This window comes from Ailuropoda melanoleuca, chromosome 10 (genome assembly GCF_002007445.2).
Source record: "Ailuropoda melanoleuca isolate Jingjing chromosome 10, ASM200744v2, whole genome shotgun sequence".
NCBI classification, from domain to species: Eukaryota; Metazoa; Chordata; class Mammalia; order Carnivora; family Ursidae; genus Ailuropoda; species Ailuropoda melanoleuca.
Genome location: NC_048227.1, coordinates 70,255,001 through 70,278,758, shown reverse-complemented (window position 1 = coordinate 70,278,758; position 23,758 = coordinate 70,255,001). Strand labels below are relative to the sequence as shown.

The 23,758-nt window shown below is 36.3% G+C and overlaps 1 protein-coding gene across 12 annotated transcripts in view; it reads right to left on the bottom strand.

The window, feature by feature from the left end:
• The window catches only part of PKIB (cAMP-dependent protein kinase inhibitor beta), a 194,058-nt gene that overhangs the window by 77,131 nt on the left and 93,169 nt on the right, over nt 1-23,758 (bottom strand). For 10 of the 12 annotated variants that reach the window (XM_034669070.1, XM_034669064.1, XM_034669073.1 and 7 more), the window contains exon 5: nt 2,265-2,360. The gene's annotated coding sequence lies outside the window, so the exon portion shown is untranslated. Of the gene's footprint in view, nt 1-2,260; nt 2,361-23,758 lie in introns of all 12 variants that reach the window. The other 2 variants (XM_034669065.1, XM_034669068.1) reach the window with 1 other exon arrangement.

Below are 23,758 nucleotides of genomic sequence, written 5' to 3'. Positions count from 1 at the left end.
AAGTATTTAGAATAGTTTCTAGCATACATAATAAGAACTTTAAAAATGACTAACATTTTATGTTAGTCATTTTTAAAATGCATTGTATTGGCTGGAATTTATAGAATGATGTTAACTGTAAATGATGAAATCGGGCAGCCAGTAAGCCTCTAACACTTTTCTGTTTTCTTGAAATTGCCTTTTCACAATTTAATAATATCTTACTATTTCTAAATTACTATGTTATATGTATGTGTGTTTTCTTAAAAGAAATACAGTTGCATTTTATCAAATGTTATTTGGAATTCTATTAGGAAGTAAAAAGGAGGGGTTCTATTCTTTAGCCTATGACTATGAAATTATTTTAATAAATTTCCCAACATTGAACCAGTTGTTCATCCCTAGAATAAACATCATTTGTTATATTATTCTATTTTGTTGATTTCTACATTCCTATATCCAGTAGATTCAATGAATTTCTGTGATTCTCTTTTTTGCCCTACTTTTATTAGTGTTTGGGGAGGTTTTTGGTTTTTTTGTTTTGTCTTTTTTAGTGTTATCCTTTTTACTAAATGAATCAGAAAAATGCTCATCTCTTTTGTAGAGTTCGTAGAGTATGGAATAATGTGTCCCTGAAAAATGTGTACTTTCAATCACTGATTATAAATACCTGATGAAAACAAGATACTTTGCTCATCTAAACAGAATATTTTAGCTCCTGCCAAATCTTCCTACCCAAGCTGGTCAAGAACATAGGCTTAAGCATCAGACAAAATTAGGCTCAAATCCTAACTTTACCACCCACTGGCTAAATGTGCGCACTTGGCAAGGTGCATTTTTATCACAGAGAAAAATCATACTTTCCTTACTTTCCTCACATGGAGTTTTTGTGAGGACTATAGGAGATTATTTTTATAAATCACTATACACTCCACCCACAATAAAGACTCAATAAATTATTTTATGTTAGTCTCAATTTTCCTGAAATACAAAATTAATGTTTATAATTTTACTTGCTATTTTTTCTTAGTATGGAGATTTTAGTTATATATATATATGTTTTTGATAAAGTTATTGGTATAAATTGCTTCTTAATAAAAGGTATATTTCAATTAAGTCATGTTACTCTCTGCAGTAATAAATTTAAAGATGAACATGAAGGTAAAAATGCTCCAATAGATAGATAACACATGAAAATGAACACATTGCCACTGTCTACACAAAACTACTGTGGGTTATTTTAAAAAGTTGTACTGGTTTTGAGAAAACCAGGCAATGAGCCTGAACCAAATTTAATGTCTTCCACTCTTTCCTGTTCCCTTGGAGCTTTTTGTTATCATGGGAATCTGAGAGTGGGAGGAGAATGTTAGAACCTTCACACAGGCTGAGGCTTACTCTATGTTTTCTGATCAGCCATGTGAACTGCAACGCAGGGTGGGGGGTTAGTCTCTCTCTCTGGCTGGGAGAATACAGCACTAAGTAATTGTGGCCTCAAGTATAAGTCCTACCAACACAACAGAATTTTCTTGAAATATTAAGATTGCAACATGAATGTAGCCTCATTTTTAAAGGACCCACAATAGGTGAATATAAGCATATACAGATATAAATATAGGTACAATATATATACTATATATGCATATGAGTATATATAGAGATCTATATATATTCATATTCACCTGCACAAATGGATGTCATTTATATATATACATCATTGTCACATATATGTTACTTATAAATATGAAATATGTGATATATATGGTTATATAGACATATATCACCAGCACAAAGAAATCTGTTTCTCAAAAAAAGAGTATTTCAGATTTATGTCTACCAATCAGTATCATCAAGAAATATTTGCTTGTATTTACTATGGTCTCTGAGTAGATCAGAATTGACCTGATAGGTAATATAACAAGTTTCTCTTCTGTTTTAAAGGCTATAAATTTAAAACATTATTTTGGTAGACTGACTTCCTCTGCTAAGAACAACTTAAATAAGCACAGCTAAAAATGTAAATATCCAACCAAGCTCGGTCTCTGTACTAATCACTGGTCTTTGGCAAACACAGGATGAAAACGTTTATCTCAAATTCTCAGCATGCATTATTTGCTATTAATTTGACAATAGATTCTATTAAGCTTTGATTACACTGTATTGATTTGTTTTCTAAAATAAAGACCTACTACTGTACCTTTTCCTTGCTGTCCTCTGGCTTTATGGTAACAAAGATATTTTTAGGGACACCCTCAATAGCAGGATCGATGGATCAAAAGCTTACCTACCTCTATCTTTCTGCCCCGTGTGGCTTCAATAACTTGATGGTTCCCAGCTTCCCCCAGATTTCTCTTGATCTAGTGCCTTTTAGTATACTGTGACCCCTGAAAGGAACAAAGGGGAAAAAAGATTTATTAAGATTAACATCTCTCATTCCTTGTCTCTTTTGGAAAAGAACAAATGGTTCCTTGGGCAATAACACTGTCTAATTTAACAATAAAATGCCACACAATTTTAAAACAACATCCATTGTCATTTTTTCATTCCTCATCCTGATTTCTTTTTTATACTCTTCTGATTTATAGCAGGAACTGGATAAATTTCCTTGAGTAAGCAGCTCATCAACCGTATTCTGAGCAATCTTTCTTCTGTTTTGCTTCTAAGACTGTGTAACAAGAGCAGTCACACACATTCTTACTAAATAGTAAAATCAACATTATAGCAAAATATACGTTTTTCTTCAGCTTTTCAAATTTCCATGGAAAATAGATTCATGAGCCGAGTGACAACCTTTCTCAAATGTGTGATTTTAAAAGCAATAAATCCTCAGAGCAGTTCATCTTTGAATTCCAATGCCAAGGAGCAAGGACATTGTTTTTCCCATAATATTTGGAATTCTAGAAGAGAAAACAAACCCAGTAAAATTCAGCCTACATGTAATGCCTTGACATCAAGAGGTAACTTGAAAATTTGCTGTGAATAGGCATCCAACCCACTTGCTTGGTTTTCCTATTCGTATCCTTTTAAGTACTTATATATCAAAAGCCCCTATTTTACAACTAAAAATAATGCAGAAAACAAGTTGGTTATTTTCATTTCCATGTATATTCCTGACAGAGGGTATATTCCTGATCACTGGGTAGCCCAGGCCCCCTTTCACTTGGGCAGTCTACATATTTGAGCACATGGTAAAGGCCTAGTTGTCCTAGATGAGAACACCATGCTTCATGCTACAGAGATTTATCTGTTCCTTTTTCTACAAAATGTGGGGCCAGTAACATCACTATTCCTATGCTTGTACATGTTAACCTGATGAGGGTTATTCAGAGCAGGAGAGTCCAATGCGGTCTGCCACTGTCTCCTTTCCCCTCTTCCTCATTAACCATCAAGTCAAGTTCTATCTATTTCAGGCTCAGAATGATCCTCAATTCACTCTTTCAATTCCATTCCCATAGGTCCTCACCTTCCTCCACCGCATCAGTTCTTAGAGATGTTAAGACATCTCTCACCAGGCTCCCTGGTTTGACACATGCCCCTTCCAGTCCATATTCCACAGATCATTCACGCTGGGACACTCACTGAACTTTCTATTTGTATAAACCCCAAGAATTATACATAGTAGAAATACTGAACCATTATTCTCAAATAAGCTATCTTGACGCCCAAATGCCAACAGCAATATGCTAGGCATCTTTTAAGGTAGTTTTCAAATAATTTTACTACTCTTTACTTTGCTTTCCATATTTCCTCATAGCTTACAAGTAATCCAGTACAAGAAAGCCCTAAGGGCACTGCAATAAAGAGGCAGAAGCAGTGACCTTAGTTCTAGTTCCAGCTCATCCATTTATCACCTGTTGACTTGAACAAGTCATCTCCTTTCTTGCGAGGCAAATGGCAGAGCCTTGTTGATCAAATGGGGATGGAAATATTTATCCTGCTTATCTCTCTAGGTTGTTCTGGGAATCAAGGGTGATCCCATACAATAAAATACCAAATGTGCAATATTGCTATTACCCTCCCTGAAGAACTGCAGATATAAAAACTGTGCTTTTGTGTGATAACTCTAGATTCAGATTAGGATCCTAGAAAAGGTAGCTGTGATCACACTTTTAAGTCTTGCAGCTTCCCTTTGGGACTGTGATGTTCTAAAGAGTTTTGTTTTGGCTTCTGAAGGGGGAAAAATACCAGAGGAATCATACTCTAACATATTTGGATTTCCAAGACATGCTGAATCTAAAGAGGAAGGAAAGGGAGAAGGGGCTCAAAACAGTGACAAATTTTAATTGGCTAAAACTACCATAAATAAAATAACCCAAGTGTCATTTGTGGCACAAATGTTCATGCAATCTCCTTAAAACCCAGATAATTACTCCAGACATTACTGGACCCTTTCCAATATGAAATATCTGCCTATTCTCTATCATTGTGTTGTAGGTTTTAACTGGAGAATGCGGAATGTGTATAACAGAATAAGTTTGTTTTTCTGCTAAAGAAGAAATACAAAATATCAACCCAAACATCACTTTATCTATAAACAGCACTGTAGCTTCAGTTTAAGGACATTTTTATTTTAGACAAAAAAAAAAAAAAGAGGGGGTAATATATTTGAACTCATGCATCTAAACAAACCAAAGAAAGTGTAGAAATTAAGTATATAGAGAGAAGGGCAGAGTGATAGGAGTAAAGACCACAGCTCTATTTTCCTAAAATTTGGTGAGATGAATGTTAATTAGAGTTTACAAAGGTTAAATTTTCCTTTGAATTGCATACATACAATCAAGTAAAGAAAATAACCCTCCATGAAGTATAATTTTCTTGAAATTATTGTCGCATATTAAGAAAGATCTATAAGTGTGTTCATTTATTCATTCAGATACTCAAAACCAGTACTTACTGAGTGCCTTCCATGCATGAGACTTGCACAAGATGGGATAAGATTTACTGATTGGAACCCCTTGGCCATATTGGGCTAGCAACAAATGCCAAAAGCACTGCACAAATAGACCATATAAAAAACACCCCGCTCTTCTGCCCGGAATGCACAGCATCCTTTGCTCTCACTAGCAGGCTCTGGGCCACCCTTAAAGGGTCCCAACTCACAGACTACTTCTAAAGTTCTTTGGAATTGCTCCAGTTTGATACTAATTATAATCCCTGCCACTAAATCACTTTGTTCAAAACTCTCTGATGCGCTAACCATGGTCAGCTTTGCATTATGGCGCTGTGTTTGACAATCTTCCCTATCAGCCTGTGAACATCGTGAGTGGAAATGTCTTATTCATCCATCCGCAGTACTTAGCACGACATACTGTAAGTACTCAATTAGTGATTACCGAATGGAAAATTCATACATCTTTACTTGCATGAAAAAAGACACATCGTAACTTTAAAGATTTGTGAATATTTTATGTTCACTCTTGCTCTATGTATTTCTAAAAAGACAAATTTATACCATGAATGTGAAAATATGGAAAACTCGTGTATTCATTTATAAAGGTCTTCACAATAAAATTAGCATTATTCTATTCAAATTCCTTTATTTACTTATTCTTAAGTTTCCCTCTCATTAACTCAACCTATTCTCTCCTATTTTTCCTACTATATATGCTTGATTTCTATAACAGTTCTTAAACTAACCTGCTAACCAAATCCTTGGCAACTGCTATAATTTCAAAAGCTTTAGTAGTACTGTACATATATAAAATTCTAAATAACCTGTTTCATCCACTCATTCAGTCGACAAACATTGCTGTCTACCATGTGGTAGATACCACAGATGAAACAGGAGAGGGTTACAGCTAGAGTAACTGATAAGAAATATACACAAATGACCAGAATCAAAATACTACCTAAATGTCCTATTTCTAATTTATCTGAAATTATTAAACATTTTTTGAATGAAGCCTCAGTAGCTGAAAAATGAATTAAGAGGAACTGACAAAAATGACTAAGAATCAGAGATCTATTCATGTTTCCCATTCAGTTAATACAAATAGTTAAAAAGCCAGCTGTCCTCTTAGATTCAAGTCAATATCATAAACATTTTTAACAGGCAAAGTAAAACCAAGTTTTCTAATTAAAAATATACTGCCTGCATTGTACACTGCTTTTATATAGGAATTTGGCAAAGTTGACCAACTTTGTCTTAAAAATGTTGACAAACTTGGCCCCGTAATCCCACTGTGACATTCCCTTGACCCTTTTGGTCCCCAGGATAATTCTCTTTTTACTTCATTGTCACTGTTGCTGCTGCTGGGAGGAAGAGGATACAAAGAGATTTTAACATTTAATAAACACGTGTTATGTGTCATAAGCCTTGCTAGACACTTAGCATTTTATTCCATTTCATCATCACAATTAATCTACCACATAGCGGACTTTTTTCAAAGCTTAGAAATGGCAAGATACCTCCCCTCAAGGTCACATAGCTAATAAGTCACAGAGACAGGATTCAAATTCAGTTCTGCCTGACTCTAAAGCCTATGATTGATCCTCTATGCACCATGATGCCTCACAATATTCTTGGGATATTTTCTTTTGGGACTTTTCCCTTATATTATTTTTCTCTTATGACTAAACAGTAGTTCCAAAGAAAACAATAAGATAAAATGAACAGTAGTTCCTTAACACTTACTGTTTTGCTTCAAAGCTCTAGGAAATACGTATTTTTTTAGAGAATTGATCCAAAAACAATTCACTTATTCATTTCAATTTTTCTTTTAACCACTTCCCATTCCTGCACATCTCATACACCAAAAAAAATACACCTCACATCTCATACCGAAGAGAACTTCAACACCAAGTGCCTGCTGAATTTATCTTATGCATTCACAGAATTTGGGTGATAATTAAAAAGGCTCCCTTCTGTGGACTATAGGTCCACAGAATAAAATAAGCAAACTTAGTTATGTAAATGATTTCATAGTTTGCACTCTCTTGCATTCTCTCATCATAGCATTAGAACCTGAAATGAGTCTGTTGTGAATATCAACTGGGTTGCCTTCATGAAATGACATGGAAGTTAAAGTATTCAGTAATGATTGAGAGCACGGATTCTAAAGACATACTTTCTGATTATAAATCTTCACTGTGTACATTTGGCCCCATTACTTAACCTTTCTAGTGTAGGCAGGCCTACACTTCCTCAGATGTAAAATATTTTTTTAAGTGTTTATTTATTCATTTGACAGAGAGAGAGAGAGCCAGCGAGAGAGGGAACACAAGCAGGGGGAGTGGGAGAGGAAGAAGCAGGCTTCCAGCAGAGCAGGGAGCCCGACGCAGGGCTCGATCCCAGGACCCTGGGATCATGCCCTGAGTCAAAGGCAGACGCTTAAGGACTGAGCCACCCAGGTGCCCCCTTCACATGTAAAATATTCTTGATGATAGTACCCATCATATACAGCTACTGGGAGGTTTAAATGACATGGGTACTTAATTGAAGTCAAAAAGAATAAAGTCCAGTATATACTGTGCTTAATGTTTTAGATTTATTACTACTCTTCTATAACTTTGTATAAAAGTAAATAGAATGCTCCTACCAATTACATATGATAAAAAGAGTAAAATGATCACTTATAAGTGGTAAGTAGCTATAAATAAGGCATCTTGGAAAAACATTAAAATTTTCTATGTAGTATTGATATAAATATCCAGGTAGTCCTTTAATTGAATGGCTTAGACACATTAGTGAGTGTGCATGTATGTGCATAAAACAAAAATCTGTGAAATTCTTGAGAGAAATTCTTAATCTTTTAAGTTGTTGTTTTTAAAGAATATAGTTCCCTCAAGGAATCTAGACCCTAATACAAGAAAGAAGCTTCCCCTCCGTCCCCACAGCAGCAGACAAACAGTTAAAGCCCAAGGCCAGAAGTACTAGATGAAAACTAAGTGGAAGGAAGGGAAATAAGGTTCATATCACTTCTCTCTAGCTGGTCAGTGTTAATTATTTCTCCAGTCTGACAGCTGTACGTTCTCCTGCTTCACACTTTATTTTAGCCTTTGATGCAACTGTGTGCTATTCCAAGATATTGAAAGAGCTCAATTTTGGCCTCAAAATATGTGCCTGATCTTCAGGAGAAGGCATTGCTCAACACAGGCAACTTTAAATCCTAAAAGCAGAACTCAGCTTTCTTATGAAAGCTGATTAGTTTTGACATTTTATCAACTCTCCTGAAGAGTCATTTAGGGGCCGTGTTAAATGTTAACAAATAAAATAAGATGTGCGCCTGGGGAATTATCTTCTGACTTGAGCAGACCACGGTTAGCTTGCTGATTTTTCTAGAATGTAAATATTCACTTTGGCTAACTAATGTTAAGAGGGAAAGTTACATATTCCATGAGGCGCAAAGAAAAATTTCTCTTCCATTACCCAGAAACTAACCTTGCAGCTAAGCCTGAAGGAGGAAAAAAACTGGAAAGAAACTATTTGAAATTAGTACTCTGTGACAGCGACCTGACTTGGTCCCAGTTCATGTTTAATTAAATTTACATCAATAATTCCATAAATCGCTTGCAATGTTCATAGAACATAAGTTATCATCTTTGATTCTAAGGTCAAATACTTACTGCTAACAGCTCTGGTGCCTCTCAGGAGGCTTGGCCCCCTGCCAGACTGTACTGCTTCGTCCATGGGGGCGGGTCCACTACTGTAAAACTCCATAGGGGATGATGCACCACCATGGCCCCCTGGTTGCTCGGCAACAACCCCTTATGACTGCTCCTCTGGGACTGCTAGGCAACAGCAGCGCTGATCTGACCCAGCTGCTCCCAGAGCACTGCTTCTCAAGAGGGCCAGGTTAACAGGCAGCCAGGGGCCCTAAGTGGCTAATTACATAATCTATACACATTTCTCAGAATGTTCTCCAACTGTCGCTAAATAAAAATCAGAGCAGAGCTAGTTCCTCCCCTGAAGGGTACTCTTGAATGTATCCTTAATTTAAACTCTATCCCTGGATCTTTAGAGAAGCTGACAGAAAACTAATGCACCAGAGCCAAAATCTGTGGCCAAAAAAGTCTATTTTAAAAAAGCGCACACACACACAAAGGAGGTCATTCTTTTTTCAATCACATTTAAAATATGGCTTTTAAAGTTTTCATAATTTCAAAGAATTTTGCTATTTAGATATCGTCTGTTAACAGACCAAAAAATGGGAAAAACATAAGAATTCTACAAGTCTATTCCTAACATATTTCAACACATAACTTTAAGTGCAGCAATTTCTAGCAAAGACCTTCAATTCTAATCAATAGTTAAAACCACATTTATATCTTCAGTTTCAATGTCTCCTTCTACACTCAACAAATCTAAATTATCATATTTTTCCATCTGTAGCCGACCTACCTCTCAGGACACAGGCCCAACCAATCTAAAAACTAACCCATCAGTGCATGAGTACAGCCTTGGCCCAATCTTCGCTACCGTCCCTTACATCTCTATTGTAGAGGAAGAGGTAGGTGCTCCGAGAGACGTGGGCTTGCAGCCAGTACACCATAGTTACAAATAGGATTCTGCTACTCCACTAATTTAAAACCATCAGTCAAGTCCAAGCTATTTAGCATGATATGTAAGGCATTTCTGAATCTACTTCCCATCAAACTTCTAGCCACATCTGCTCAGTCCATGATGTGATTTAATTATAGTTCCCTAAACACATCATGCACTTTAAGTCTCTTTCCTCTTCCCAGGACACATTCCCATTTGCCTGGCAAACTATTGGTTATCTGTCAAGATGTAACAATAACATCACCTGTTCTGAGAAACTATCTCTGATTTTAGAATTACTCATAACCACCTCTGAGCATCTTTCTTCCTGATTCATACTGCTATGATGGCATTGGTCGTACTGTTTCACAGTTATTTACCTACTTAACATTAACCCCATGTTGTTCAAGAGCTAGAACCTTATTCTATTTAACCTCGTTTCCTCAGTGCCTGGCATATTCCTTAGCATTAAGAATGAGTTTATACTATAGTTTAATAATGATAAGAAAATTGTGCTCCTAGGCAAAATGGTAAAATACATGAGGATTGGGCATTTTTAACCTCTTAATTAAACAATTTTCTAAAAACCAAAAATAAACCAATCTCCTGACTTTTGGGCTAGTTTTCTACTCCCTAAACTATGATGAATCATTGAAGGCAAATAAGCAGATACCTCTGCAGTGATACAATCCATCCAGTATTACGGCTAAAATAACCAGATTGCTTGTGCCCCTTTTGTTATAATTATAATAACATGAAACTCAAGGAAACTACATGATCTGGCAACCAAATCACTAAAAGCTGGTCTGGAGCTGGTCTCTGGGAAGATAATTTCCCATTCAGATTAGTAACTCTTAAAATAGCTTTCCCAGAGCGGCGCCTGGGTGGCACAGTCAGTTAAGCGTCTGTCTCTTGATTTCATATCAGGTCATGATCTCAGGGTCATGATCTCAGTGTTGTGTGAGACTGAGCCCAGCGTTGGGCTCCATGCTCAGAGGGGAGTCTGTTGGAAATTCTCTCTTCCTCTCCCTCCACCCCCCTAACTCATGCATGCTCTCTCTCTAATAAATAAATAAATTTAAAAAATGTTTTCACAGAAATCTTGGTGGAACTAAAATAGAGAAGAGAGTATAAAAGAAATCAACTAACTAAAGGTCAAATAAAAAGCAAGGAAAAGTTATTCTAATTTAAAAATTTCCTAAATAATAATTCACAAAAGTTTATTCAACATCTGTCTTCCTCAAAGCACTAATTTAAAAAATAGGAACAGGACCAAACCAAACCCAAAAGCCCAAAAATGTTGCAACCAAGTGTAATATCTCAAAGCCACTCAACTTCTTACCTCACCGTCTCAGGAGCTAGAGATACAGGCCTCCATTTTTTAATATAACAATGCTTTGATGATTTTTCCATAATAAGTTCACATATATGTTTATGCAACCATATTGCCAAAGACTTTGATATTAGCAATAACATGACTTCCTAGTTTAACCCATGCAACACAAACTCTAATCAATGGAATTCTGAATTGTGAGCCTATGAATTCTTAGTTTATTAAGAGCTTGTGGGTTCCACGCACAGCTAAGGCTGTGCACTTCTGAAACTAGGAAACCTATATTCTTGGAAGTATTTGACTGTGTGTCAGAAAGTACTCACAACCACATGATAAATTTTGCATATCAAAGCAGTCTTACTTGATAGTATATATGTTAAAAGATATTTATATATTAAAACAAAATAAATACACCATAAAGTAGAATGCAAAATTAATACTTACTTGTCAGAGGACTATAAAATTTCAGGGAAACTGCCCTTTTCAATGGAGCACTTTGAGTTATGCCTCTAGATTTCTGGGAATTTTTTGGTGGAAAAGAGGGAGAACAATTTGATCGTGGTAGAACAGGTTGGGCCATCACTTCCTTTGTTCTGGATAAGACACTGCTACTAATAACAGCTTAAAAATATACTACTTTGTTGGACAACCACTTAACAGTATCAATTCATGAATTGGCCATAAATCAGAATCTTTTAATATTTTTTAAACCAATTCTACTAATAACCATTTTTTCTCTATCTGATTTCTTTTAAAAAATGTACACCACTCTTGTATTTATCCCCATCTAAAGAAACTGTCAAAGTAATTTTTGACTCAGAGTGCAGCACTGACTATATGACTCCCTACTCAAAAACTTGTGAGAATGCAAATTAACTACAAATTTAAGTCCAAAGTCTTCATGCCAGCATTTAAGATTCTTCACTACAGCTCCAATGTATCTTTCCACCCTTATCTTCTCCCAGTCCCTAAAATTCTACATAGCTCTGTCCCACTCTTTTCTGTATTTGTACCTTTGTTCATGCTGTTTTCTCAATCAGGGATGTCTTGCCCATTCATTGAAATTCCATCAGTCTGCTCAAAGACCACCCCAATTACTACATGTTCTATAAAGTCTTTCTGATTAATTTCAAAGTTTATCTTTCTCTTCTTTGAAACCCCACAGCACTTTTTAGTTCTTTTGTGGTCCTTACTACTGTCACCTTGCAGGAAAGTTGTGTATATTACCTTCCCCCACCTCCTCAAAACAGATGTATTTCTAAGCTTCTTTAGAAAGGATGGAATCTCACTCATTCTTGTAGCACTATAGCACTAACCACAAGTACCTGAATTCAGGAGGATGCTTTGATTATGTGAATTTAGTTAAGTATTCATATCAGAAATGCATGTGATGAGTTCCAGGGTTCATTAAAAGCTTTCTTATTATTATTTTTTAAAGATTTTATTTATTTATTTATTTAACAGAGAGAGAGAGCACAAGCATGGGGAGCAGCAGAGGGAGAAGGAGAAGCAGGTTCCCCACTGAGCAGGGTGCCCGACATGGGGCTTGATCCTGGGACTCTGGGATCATGACCTGAACTGAAGGCAGACACAACTGACTGAGCCGCCCAGGCACCCAAAAGCTTTTTTTTTTTTTTTAATATTAACATACTTCATTTATTTACTATTTTTAAGTAATCTCTACACCCCAACATGGGGCTCGAACACATGACCCCAAGATTGAGAATCACACGCTCCACCAACTGAGCCAGTCAGGCACCCCCACTAAAAGCTTTAATGAAGGACATCCATAACCATCCAGAGAAATGAACCTGAAAATGAATGGGCACATGTAGCATTAAAATATAGAATTATGGGCTCAATAGAATAATTCAGGTACTTTTTCTATGTACTGATTTCATGATGAAGAACTAAAATCATATTATTCATATTAGTGTAATCAAGTTGACAAAAACTGAAATCTCAAAAGATTGAGAGACTTCTTCAGCATTGCATGACTAATTAAAAGCTGAGTTGGCCTCACAATCAAGCTTTTTGATTTCTAGTTTAGTTATAATTTTCTACTATTACCTCCCAAATTATGTGTCAATATGTTTTGTTGTTGTTGTTAATATGTCTTATTAAAGACATATTATACGTTAAATGTTAGCTGCAAAAATGTTAGCTGCAAAAATATTTGTGTAAAGAAGGAGTCCCTTATTATTTATCCTCAAAATGTTATTTTAACAGGCAGAATTTAAAATAAAATCCATTAATGATGATTAAAGAGGATTACAACAAAATTTATTTATACAAAGCTTAATTATTTTTTTTAAAGATTTTTATTTATTTATTTGACAGAGATAGAGACAGCCAGCGAGAGAGGGAACACAAGCAGGGGGAGTGGGAGAGGAAGAAGCAGGCTCATAGCAGAGGAGCCTGATGTGGGGCTTGATCCCATAACACCGGGATCACGCCCTGAGCCGAAGGCAGACGCATAACTGCTGTGCCACCCAGGCGCCCCAACAAAGCTTAATTATTTTGTAACTTAACTACGAAGAATAGAGTCAAGAATCAGGATGTTAAAAATTCTGTTAAATAAATAGCATAAAAATCTAAGCACTAATAACATTCACAGTCTTTATTCACAAGACAGTCTTACAAGTTTATTCAGCACCTGTTTGTGCTTCTGTTTTGTTTTAACCTGTGTGTCACCAGTTCGATGGATAGTAAAAATTTCATCTTCTCAACATCCATTTCCAATTGAGAAATTGGAAATTTCTCCTATATTTACTCCATGTGATTCAGTTGTTACCAAGAATAAAGTTGAGACTCAGATCTTACAAATCTGAGCTCCAGATGCAGCTAGCCACAGTGATTAGTTCAGAAGTGGTACATGACTCAAACCTGCCCCAGCAGGCTTATTACATTTTTCTAACCCAGCAAATGCTTAAAGAGTGGGTTCATGATGCAAGTTAGTCCATCTTGGGACTGGTGCCAAAGGTACTAGGTAAAAATACCTTTTTCTCTTTGAATATAAACTTGGGAATTTAGGCCAGGAGCTGTTGACAGTTATTTTGTCACCAAGCAGAGCATGAAGATGAAGACAGGTGACATATAAAAAGAAACTAAGGGATTTCAAAAATTTCAAAAGTGTAGACTCTTTAAGTCAAGGACTTACTCTACATAGATAGCATCCTGGGAAACTTTTCAGGTCCAGAAAAGTCAGGAAAGTTGGTCATTTTCCTTGGGAGTATAAGGATCCCTCCAGTAATTTGCATACACAAGAAGATATGAGGGGGAACTCAAAGCAGAGAAGGCTGTGAAGTTGCTGTAGTTTTAGGGGAGAAAGTGGTAAAGGACTAGCCAGAACCACACAGAGTTCTTAGGTTCTTCACTGACTTGTGTGGATGGAAACATGGAATCCATTGCGATTTTTTAATATTTTGTAAGTGGTGAGGTCCTTTTCAAACTTAACAAAACAAGAAACTATGCAAGAAGAAATTGATAGCTTTGAGATCCATAAAATGTAAGTATTCTACAAAGAAATGTTCCCTAAATAACTAATGGCAAAAAGAAACAAACAAACAAACAAATAAACAAACAAGCTGATTCAAAAATTGCAGTGTGAGGGGCGCCTGGGTGGCTCAACTGGTTAAGCATCTGCCTTCAGCTCAGGTCATGATCCCAGGGTCATTGGGCTCCCTGCTCAGTGGAGAGCCTGCTTCTCCCTCTCCCTTTGCTCCTCTCCCCTGCTCATGCTATCTCATTTGCTCTTGCTCTATCTCAAATAAATAAATAAAATCTTTTAAAAAAATTAAAAAATTAAAATTGCAGTATAACAGACACACAAGGAGTTAATATCCTTATGAATAAAAAGCTTCAAAACAAACAAAAAAGATTAAAGGTAGGCAAAGAGTATAAAAAAGCAACTTAGAAAAATTAAAATATCCAATAAACATATTGGTTAACTAAAAATGGTCAAAGAAATTGATCAAAGAAATACAAATATGAGCTATCTTTTCCCACTGATTTCTAAATTTTAAATTTTTGAAACAGTATTAGTATATTAGTAAAAATGTTATTTTGAGTATAAATCCTACAGGCCCTCTGAAAAGAAATTTTGCAAAATGTATCAGAAGCCTTTAAAAAGTGATTATGTTATGACCTACCAATTCTATGTCTAGAAATTTATACAAAGGAATTAATCAAACAGGTATGTAAAGTGTGTAAAAATTATGAACACAGTTATTTACTATGATATTGTTAATAAAACCAAACTTGGAGACATTCTGCATATTTACCAATAAGGATTAGTTAAAAATGTTACAGAACACTATGCAGCCATTAAAAATATAATTTGTTGCTTAGGAAACATATATTGAGATGATATATTAAGTGAGAGATAAGGTATCTGTTACATCAGTTTTGGTTTTTTAAAGCCACATATGTGCAAAGGATTTTATAATTTATGGTGGAAATATAGATAGAGCCTGTTTTCTTCTTAATACAATTCTGAAATTTCTTGATTTACACTGCAATGTATATTACCTCAAAAACACTTAAAAATTTTTAAAGTTTAAAAATTAGTAGTATTTTAAGTGGCAAACATTACCTGGTCTGGAAATAACATGTACAATAACTCATTATAATGTAATGAGGGATAATTGACAAAAAAGATAAGATCAAGTAAGAATCTGTGATTCTTGGTGAAGAATTTATAATAGGAAGCAGATATTATTCTTGGAAAAACTGAATTCTACATTTGAACATTACTAATACTTAAAGCAATGTATTTTAATGGATTGGATATATTTTTCTTCTGTTTTCTCATTTCCCAAATTAATCACCACAGGATGGAGCAAAATTAGAATGTACCCATTTGGTAAACTGGAAAATTCTGTTCCATACCTGAAAGCTCATCTAGCCAAAAACTATTTCATGGGTCACTTTACATAAGAAGGAAAAATGTTAGTTTTTTAAAAATTTGTAATAGGATACAACCTGTATCCTATTATATATAAAAATACAACCTTACAAATGTACCAAGACTGGAAGATAATCAATATTGAATATTAAAACTGAAATTTAAAAATCTTTAAATGTTCTTAATTACATAATGGCTTTACAATAAAAATATGTGAAAGAAGTTAACAAAGTAAACCCTAAACAATCTTTTTGTAAGATAATTTGAGATGTTTTTAGACAAAACCTAAACTGTTGTCATTATACAGAATTCTTATTAATCCATATTTCAAGTGGAACATATTGAGATAAAACCAACAAAGTGAAGAACTGAGCCCATTGACTATTAAGACCAATAATAATTATTGATAAACAATATAAAAAGTTTTCAACAAATTTGGATAAAATAGGGTACTTACTTGAAGTTGGTAAATAAACATCTTAAAAAAGTGCTTTGTTTCCTGTTTTGCAGTTATATGCAGTTATATGTCTTTTCAAAGCATTCAAACCAGAACCCTAAACATGGACTCCTCAAAGCTGGAACAACTTATGCTGGGTTTTATCTGAATCTTAATATTTTTTGGAAAAATTCCACAAACATCTCAGGGAACTGACCCAGATCTACCCTGTGAGGAAAATATGTCTCACTTCCCCCTAAAAACCTGCTCCCACTCTTCCCTGAGACAAATAAAAAATTGCACCCCCCACGTTGTAGACTGGTCCCATTTCTGAACTGTCAAAACCATATGGTACAAATGAATGGAAAACCTGAAATGACCTGGTGTAGACCAAACCTCGTTCAGTGATACAGGACTTTGACTATGTCAGGATAGAGTGGATGCACTGCCCAAGTTATCATATTGCTTTTATGTAACCATCTTTAATAACGAATACTGAGGAGGGGCACAGGATATGTGTCATGCTCAGCAATGACTGTTAAGAACGTCCAATATGGAAAAAAAAAAAAAAAAAGAATGTCCAATATGACGAGCGCCTGGCTGGCACATGTGACTCTTGATCTTGGGGTCATGAGTTCAAGCCCCACATTGGGTGTAGAGCTTACATTAAAACAACAACAACAATTAAAAAAAAAAAGCTAACAGATGGCTAATTTAGGAGGTTGTAAAATGAATAATATATTAATGAATAAATGTTTTTTAAAAAAAGGAATGTCCAATATGAGTGAATGAGCTGAGCATTTCAAGTTAGAATGGTAGGCTGTGAATTTAGGCACCAATAAAACCTGGCTTTTTATCTCAACTCTGTCACTTTCTATTAAATGACTTTGAATAAATGTTCTCTTCCCCTACTTATTCAGAAAACTGAGCCATAAGACTAACTCCACAGGTTGGAGAATATATGAAATATGTGAAAGCACCTAGCCTGGACCTGCTATGTCTCTCAGTAAATAGAACTTTCCATTCCCTGTGGGTGCCTGGGTGGCCAAGTCAGTTAAGTGTTGTTGTCAACTCTTGGTTTCGCCTTCGTTCATGATTTCTGGGTCGTGAGATTGAGCCACGTGGGGCTCTGCGCATAGAGCCGGTTCTACCTAAGACTCTCTCTCTTCCTCTGCCCCTCCCCACTGTGCTCCCCCCACCCAAAATAAGTAAAATAACTCTTTAAAAAAGAAGAAGTTTCCAGCCCCTTAACATGTATGGTCATTTCCACTGGAAGAAAAAATAATTATGGTCCCTTAGAAAAATTTCAAGCTTGTGTTACAAATTGAAAAATATATGTTGAAGGCCTCTACTTTTGTTCTAATCTCATTACCTCCTTTGGAAATCAGCTCTATGAATTATCTTTTCTGTACCTTCAGCTTCTCCCACACTAATGATGTCTTCATGGCATCTAAGGAGACGACCAAGGCTCTCCTTGAAACTAACTAAAAATTAATTTGACCCAATGTCCTGACCCCCATTACCCACCCACCTTTTTCTTCTGTCTTTTGGCTATAATCCCAGGATGAGTACTCAACACTGGCTGACCCCATTCCCTTACTTTCCATTTCTCACCCAATAAAATCTGGCTTCCACTTCCCAATTATAAAGCTATTACTCTGCCTTTCTACTTGCCAAATAAAAAATCCTTTCAGCCCTTCTCCTACTGGGTCGTCTCATGACTATGACCTATTGATCATGCCACACATTTTGATGCTCTACCTACCCTTGTTGTTATGACAATGCCCTTTCCAGCCTCTCTTTTTGGGCTCCCAGGAGAACTTACTTCCTCGGCTTCCATTTTCTCCCATTTCCTTTCTCATTCCATGTGCTTGCCATAGGAGGTCTCATTATTATATTTACCTCCTGGATGCTAACGTCAACTAAATGTATGCCTCCTGAGCATGTTTAAAAAAACAGCCTTTTGGATATCTTTACCTCTGATTCCTCTTTTACTCATCATCCTCTTCCCCCACACCCACTATATTAGTTTCCCAGGGCTGTCATAACCAATTGCCACTTGGTTTAAGTGCCTTAAAACAACATGAACTTCCTCCACACAGCTTCGGAGTCCAGCAATCCAAAATCAAGGTGTCAGCAGGGTTGATTCTTTCTTGGGGGACTCAGAAGGAGAATCTGTTCCATGACTCTCTCCTAGCTTCTGGTGGTGGCTGGCAAATCCCTTGCAGCTACATAACTCCAATTTCTGCCTCCATTATCATATGTTTGTCTTCCTCTTTGTGTTTCTATCTCTGTGTCTTTTCTTTTCTTATCAGGACAGCAGTCATATTGGGTTAAGGGCCCATCCTACTTCAGTATGACCTCATCTTAACCAATTACAACTGCAATGACCTTTCTAAATAAGATCACATTCTGAGGATCCAAGAAGTACATGAATTTTGAGGAGAGATTATCCACTCCAGTAAATCTGACAAATCTGCCCTCATTCTTATATTGCCTCAAACCTCAAGCCAAGAATCTGAGAAGCACTCTTCACTCCTACCTCTAACTTCATATCCCACTTATCAAGCCTGATCATTTTCAGCTTCTAATATTTCTAGACTTCAAATACTCCTGTTCACCTCTAATTCTTTGTCCCTAATCCCAGACTTACTCTTTAGCACCTCTTGCTTGGGCTACTACACAAGTCTGCCCAACCCCCCTCAAATTCAACCTCCTCAGAGCTATAAGTATCTATAGATACGAATACCCAGTTTCATGGCATATTAAAAAGATGTAGAGTTGCTTTTTATTTTTGTTACTTCTTTTTTACTGTAACAAACACAATTATGATTGCTATTCTTCTTCAGAGATGTAGGAACTAAGAGGCAGAGTGGTTTCTGTGGAAGCCTTGGGCTTTATAACATTTTCTTCTGGCTTGATGGACCCTTTATAAACCTTTAGAATGTGAAAAAATCCATCATATCTACAATCTAGCTTTTTATTAGATTTCAAAGCATTTTTGGGAAAGTCAGACAAGAGGAGTTTATTTCAATGTTTTAAAATTTAATAGTGTATCTGGCTCCAGAGACTCCATGACAGAAGCACTTATTCTCATTTTTAAAATAAACAAACATAATAAACTAATATAATTGCATGAGTTGTAAGCTATCCTTAGTTATGTGTGCACGTGTGTGTGCACACACATACACACACTGATTTTTAAAATATTGTTTTGGGGTACCTGGATGGCTCAATCAGTTAAGCATCCAACTCTTGATTTCAGCTCAGGTCATGATCTCAGGGTTGTGAAATCAAGCCCTACATCAGGCTCTGTGATGAGCATGGAGCCTGCTTAAGATTCTCTCTCCCTTTCCCTCTGCCCCTCCCCCATTCACACTTGCTCTCTCTCTCTAAAAAATGTTTAAATATATATATCTATGTAAATATAGATATATATATATAGATATATAGTTTTCTTTTGAGACATATTAGCCCAGCCCATAAAGATTAGTCTAGAAGTCTAGAAATAAAGAATGATATAGTCATTTAAATAGACGCATGTTTGGGAATACTGCTTAACTCTTCCCTGTCTTCCATGGTTTTATTCATGAAACTATCATACTGGACCTCAGTTTCCTCCTTTACTTCACCCCAAAAAAATGAAAGTCTTAGAGTTAACCATGATGATTTCCATATTCCCAAATGAGGATTCTTTTTCATCAACATGGTAGATATTAGAGCTTAACAAGAAATATGGACCATGGGAATGAAGAATTTAAGAGGTAAAAGAAAAAATTTAGCTCCATTCATTTTCCCTGTAAATGCTGCTAACAAGTGTTCAAGCTGTCTTGGCTCCAGACTACATGATTTTAAAGTGTCTCCATTTTCTTGACCCTCTTTGCAGTCTGATAAATCCTATTCTAACTGATCTAGGACTCTAGGTGAGATTACCTCCTCCTGTTCAGGAATATATACAAATTCAAATTATTTTATTCTTATTTAGACAGCTCTGAACTTCTTTTCCAACTAAACATCCCAACTCTTGGACACTATCATATTTTAAAAATAGGAGTGACTGGAGGACACAAATCCACTCTGACTTATAAAACCCACAACACACACCATTCCTGGGCATAACATTACTTTTGCCATTGACAGCTGAAATAAAGAGTTTATCTTAACTTCAGTGAAAAGTAGACTATTTGATTTCTCAAAATCAATTGTATTTCCAATAAAAGGAAATAATAATAATAACTACCTTTGGTTTTCTGAGTATGTTTAAATTCTTAACCTGGAATTCTTTTACGTAATGTCACTAACTGACATTGACTTATAAAAAGTACATACAGCATATTAACATGAAAATTTCTGAGACTAACAAAATTCAGAAGAGCACTGTACTAATGGCAGAAGTTTTTATTTTGTTTTGTTTTGTTTGGGGGGGCAGAAGGAGAGGGAGAGAGAGTCTTAAGCAGACTCTGTACTGAGTGCATAGCCTGGTGTGGGGCTGGATCTCACGACCCTGAGATCATGACCTGAGCTGAAACCAAGAATTGGACACTTAACCAACAGCACCCAGACACCCCAATGGCAGAAGTTTTAAAACAGGAATACAGGATCCCTAGATTTATCCTTAATACATGGTTTTTGTACATATCACAAACCAATCATGGGCCTTAGATCTCTATATCTAAGAATAGAATATGTTTAATTATTACTTAAAAGAATTATGAGGCATCATGGCTAAGAAAGCTTATTTTATTACAGGATTTATACAGTTTTTTTAATATTCAGAAAAAAATGGTTTTTTTAACTCAATTAAAATCTTGTATTGAAGGAATGGAAAACCATTGAATTTACTACCAAGCCATTCAGGTCTGAGTCTCATCAACATTTAAAACACAATTTTCAAATTGCTTTCTTTTCCATTTTTTTTAAAGATTTTATTTATTTATTTGACAGAGATAGAGACAGCTAGCGAGACAGGGAACACAAGCAGGGGGAGCGGGAGAGGAATAAGCAGGCTCATAGCAGAGGAGCCTGATGTGGGGCTCGAACCCATAACGCCGGGATCACGCCCTGAGCCGAAGGCAGACGCTTAACCGCTGTGCCACCCAGGCGCCCCTTTCTTTTCCATTTTCAATGGACACTAAAGGAAATTTTGTCTTCATTAAGCCTGATTTGCTGTCATTAAGTATTAAAACAAAAGAAAATTGGGAGAGGTTTGAACAAGCAGAGAACAGAAGACTTTTAGGGCAATGAAAATACTCTGTATGATATTATAATGATGGATGCTTGTCTTTACACATTTGTCTAACCCCATAGAATATACAAGAGTGAATCCTAAGGTAAACAATGGACTTTGAATGATTACAATGTGTCAGTGTAGGTTTATCCATTGTAACAAATGTACCACTCTAGTGGGGGATTTTGGTAAAGGGAAGGCTATGCATGTCTGGGGGCTCAGAGTATATAGAAAATCTATACCTTCCTTTCAATTTTGCTATGAATCTAAAACTACTCCAAAAAAAACCTGTCTTTAAAATATTTTATTTCTGAGAAATACTACTTCTTTTTCAAAATTATTTGAGCTCTAAATTTAAAAGGAAACAAAGTGTTTCTTCTCCCAACCTTCTCTCTACATATATAACAAATCATATATTATCCAGTAAGAAACTTATTTCTCCAGAATTTTCTACATTTCATAAATATATAACTTCCACATAAAAATCTATAATGCTCTCTCAACGTTAGACAGAAGTTTGTCATACAACCCAGCAATTCCAAGTCTAAATATCTACCCAAGAGAAATGAAAACATATGTAACCACTAAGATTTGCATGTAAATGTCCTTAGCATCATGATTCATAATAGCCTAAAACTGAAAACAGTCTAAATGTGCACTAATGAATAGATAGAATGTGGTATATCCATACAATGGAAAACTAATAAATAAAAAGTAATGAGATACTGCTACATGCTACAACACAGATGAATCTCAAAAACATTATGCTAAGTGAAAGAAGCCATAAACAAAAGGCCATATATGACTCCATTTATATGAAATGTCCAAAAAAGGCAAATCTATAGAGACTGAAAAGTGATTAGTGGTTGCCTGAAGCTGGCAGTAAGAACAGAGATTAACTATAAATGGACATGAGGGATCTCTTGGGGGTAATGAAAATGTTCTAAAATTGAATTATGGTGATGTTTTTACAACTTGGTAACTTTTCCTTAAAAAATCACTGAAAGGAGTAAATTTCTAAATATCTAAATTTCTAGTTTAAAAGTGACTAAAGAAGAGAGAATTTGTTTAACACAAATGAAATGTGACACATTTTTAAACACCCTGCATAAAGTATTCCATTAGTCTTCGGTATTTTGCTGTAGAAAGATATGGTAAAGAGAAGATTAAAGTCAATTACTAAAGACTTCCCCCCCCCAAAAAAAAATCGTACTTTGCTTCAAAATTCAATCATTTTATCTTCCAGAACATCTTTTTAGAAAATGAACCCTTTTGAGATAGTGTCAATAGAGAGGCATTGACCAGTATGGATCATATTAGCAGGAAATAAAAAAGGTTTTCAAAATGCTGGTCTAACCAACCTTGATCCAGAATCCATCTACTCCATTACGCTACTTTCTGTGAGATATGTGGTCATCATATCTCATTTTAATAACCCAAATTCTGAGCTTTCTGAATACTAAAACCCAGAAGGATTTTTTAAAATGTGTATCAACGTCAATATGAAGAAAGGCATCTGTGAAAAGACAAAGTGGGGAGATGGATTTTGAATCTACATGTACACAAAGCGATGCAGTGTTCATAGTAATTCTTATCTAATACTTCTTCGGTATCCAAACCATTAATTGTTTTCAGTTTTTGATTATTTTCTAAGTGGATGTTTAAGTGATCTTCCACCTTGAATCTCCACTTTCCAGTCCTGCAGACTCTGACTAATAATACCTGCTGGGTTGGGGGAGGGGGTTGTTTTTGGCTTTTGTGGTTTTTTAAGTGTGTTTCCCGTTTGTCCCGCTCATGCGAAGCGCTTTCCAAAGGGACCGAGTTCCGTTGAGCTTCCTGGGATGAGTTCTACCAAAATGGGACTGGCCTGTAGGTCTCGGCCTCAGTCAGCAGGGAGCCGGCAGCAGCAGCTGGCCATCTTCCCCAGAAGACACTTCCAGGTGCTTCCCCAAGGGGTTGCAGCTGCAACAACCAGGACCCACGCCCTCCGTCTCCTAAGCCCCTGAGACCACTTTACACTCCGGTCCCTCGCAGGCAGGGGTCCCAGGCTCGGGGAAATCCCAATAGCTGAAGGGGACCATCCGGATTATCCGGTCTAATCAGTGCCATATTTTGTCAAAGAATGAACGGAGACTAGCGGGGTGAGGCAAGTTGGCTAAAGCCACAGAGCTCGACGCTGGCAGAGCCGGTTAGGTCTCGCTTCTCTGCCGATCCAGTGGCCGCGAGCTTGGAACGCGCAGCCCAAGGAAAACGACGTGGCATTGCGGGCGAGAGAGACTAAGGGCTCAACAATTTACGACAGGAGGTCACTAATGTCCACCTTCAGAGAAGAAACGGCAAAAAGCAGGTGATCAGATCGCCTTGGTTACCCCTGTTGACCTAAGCGCCTCCTTCCGCTT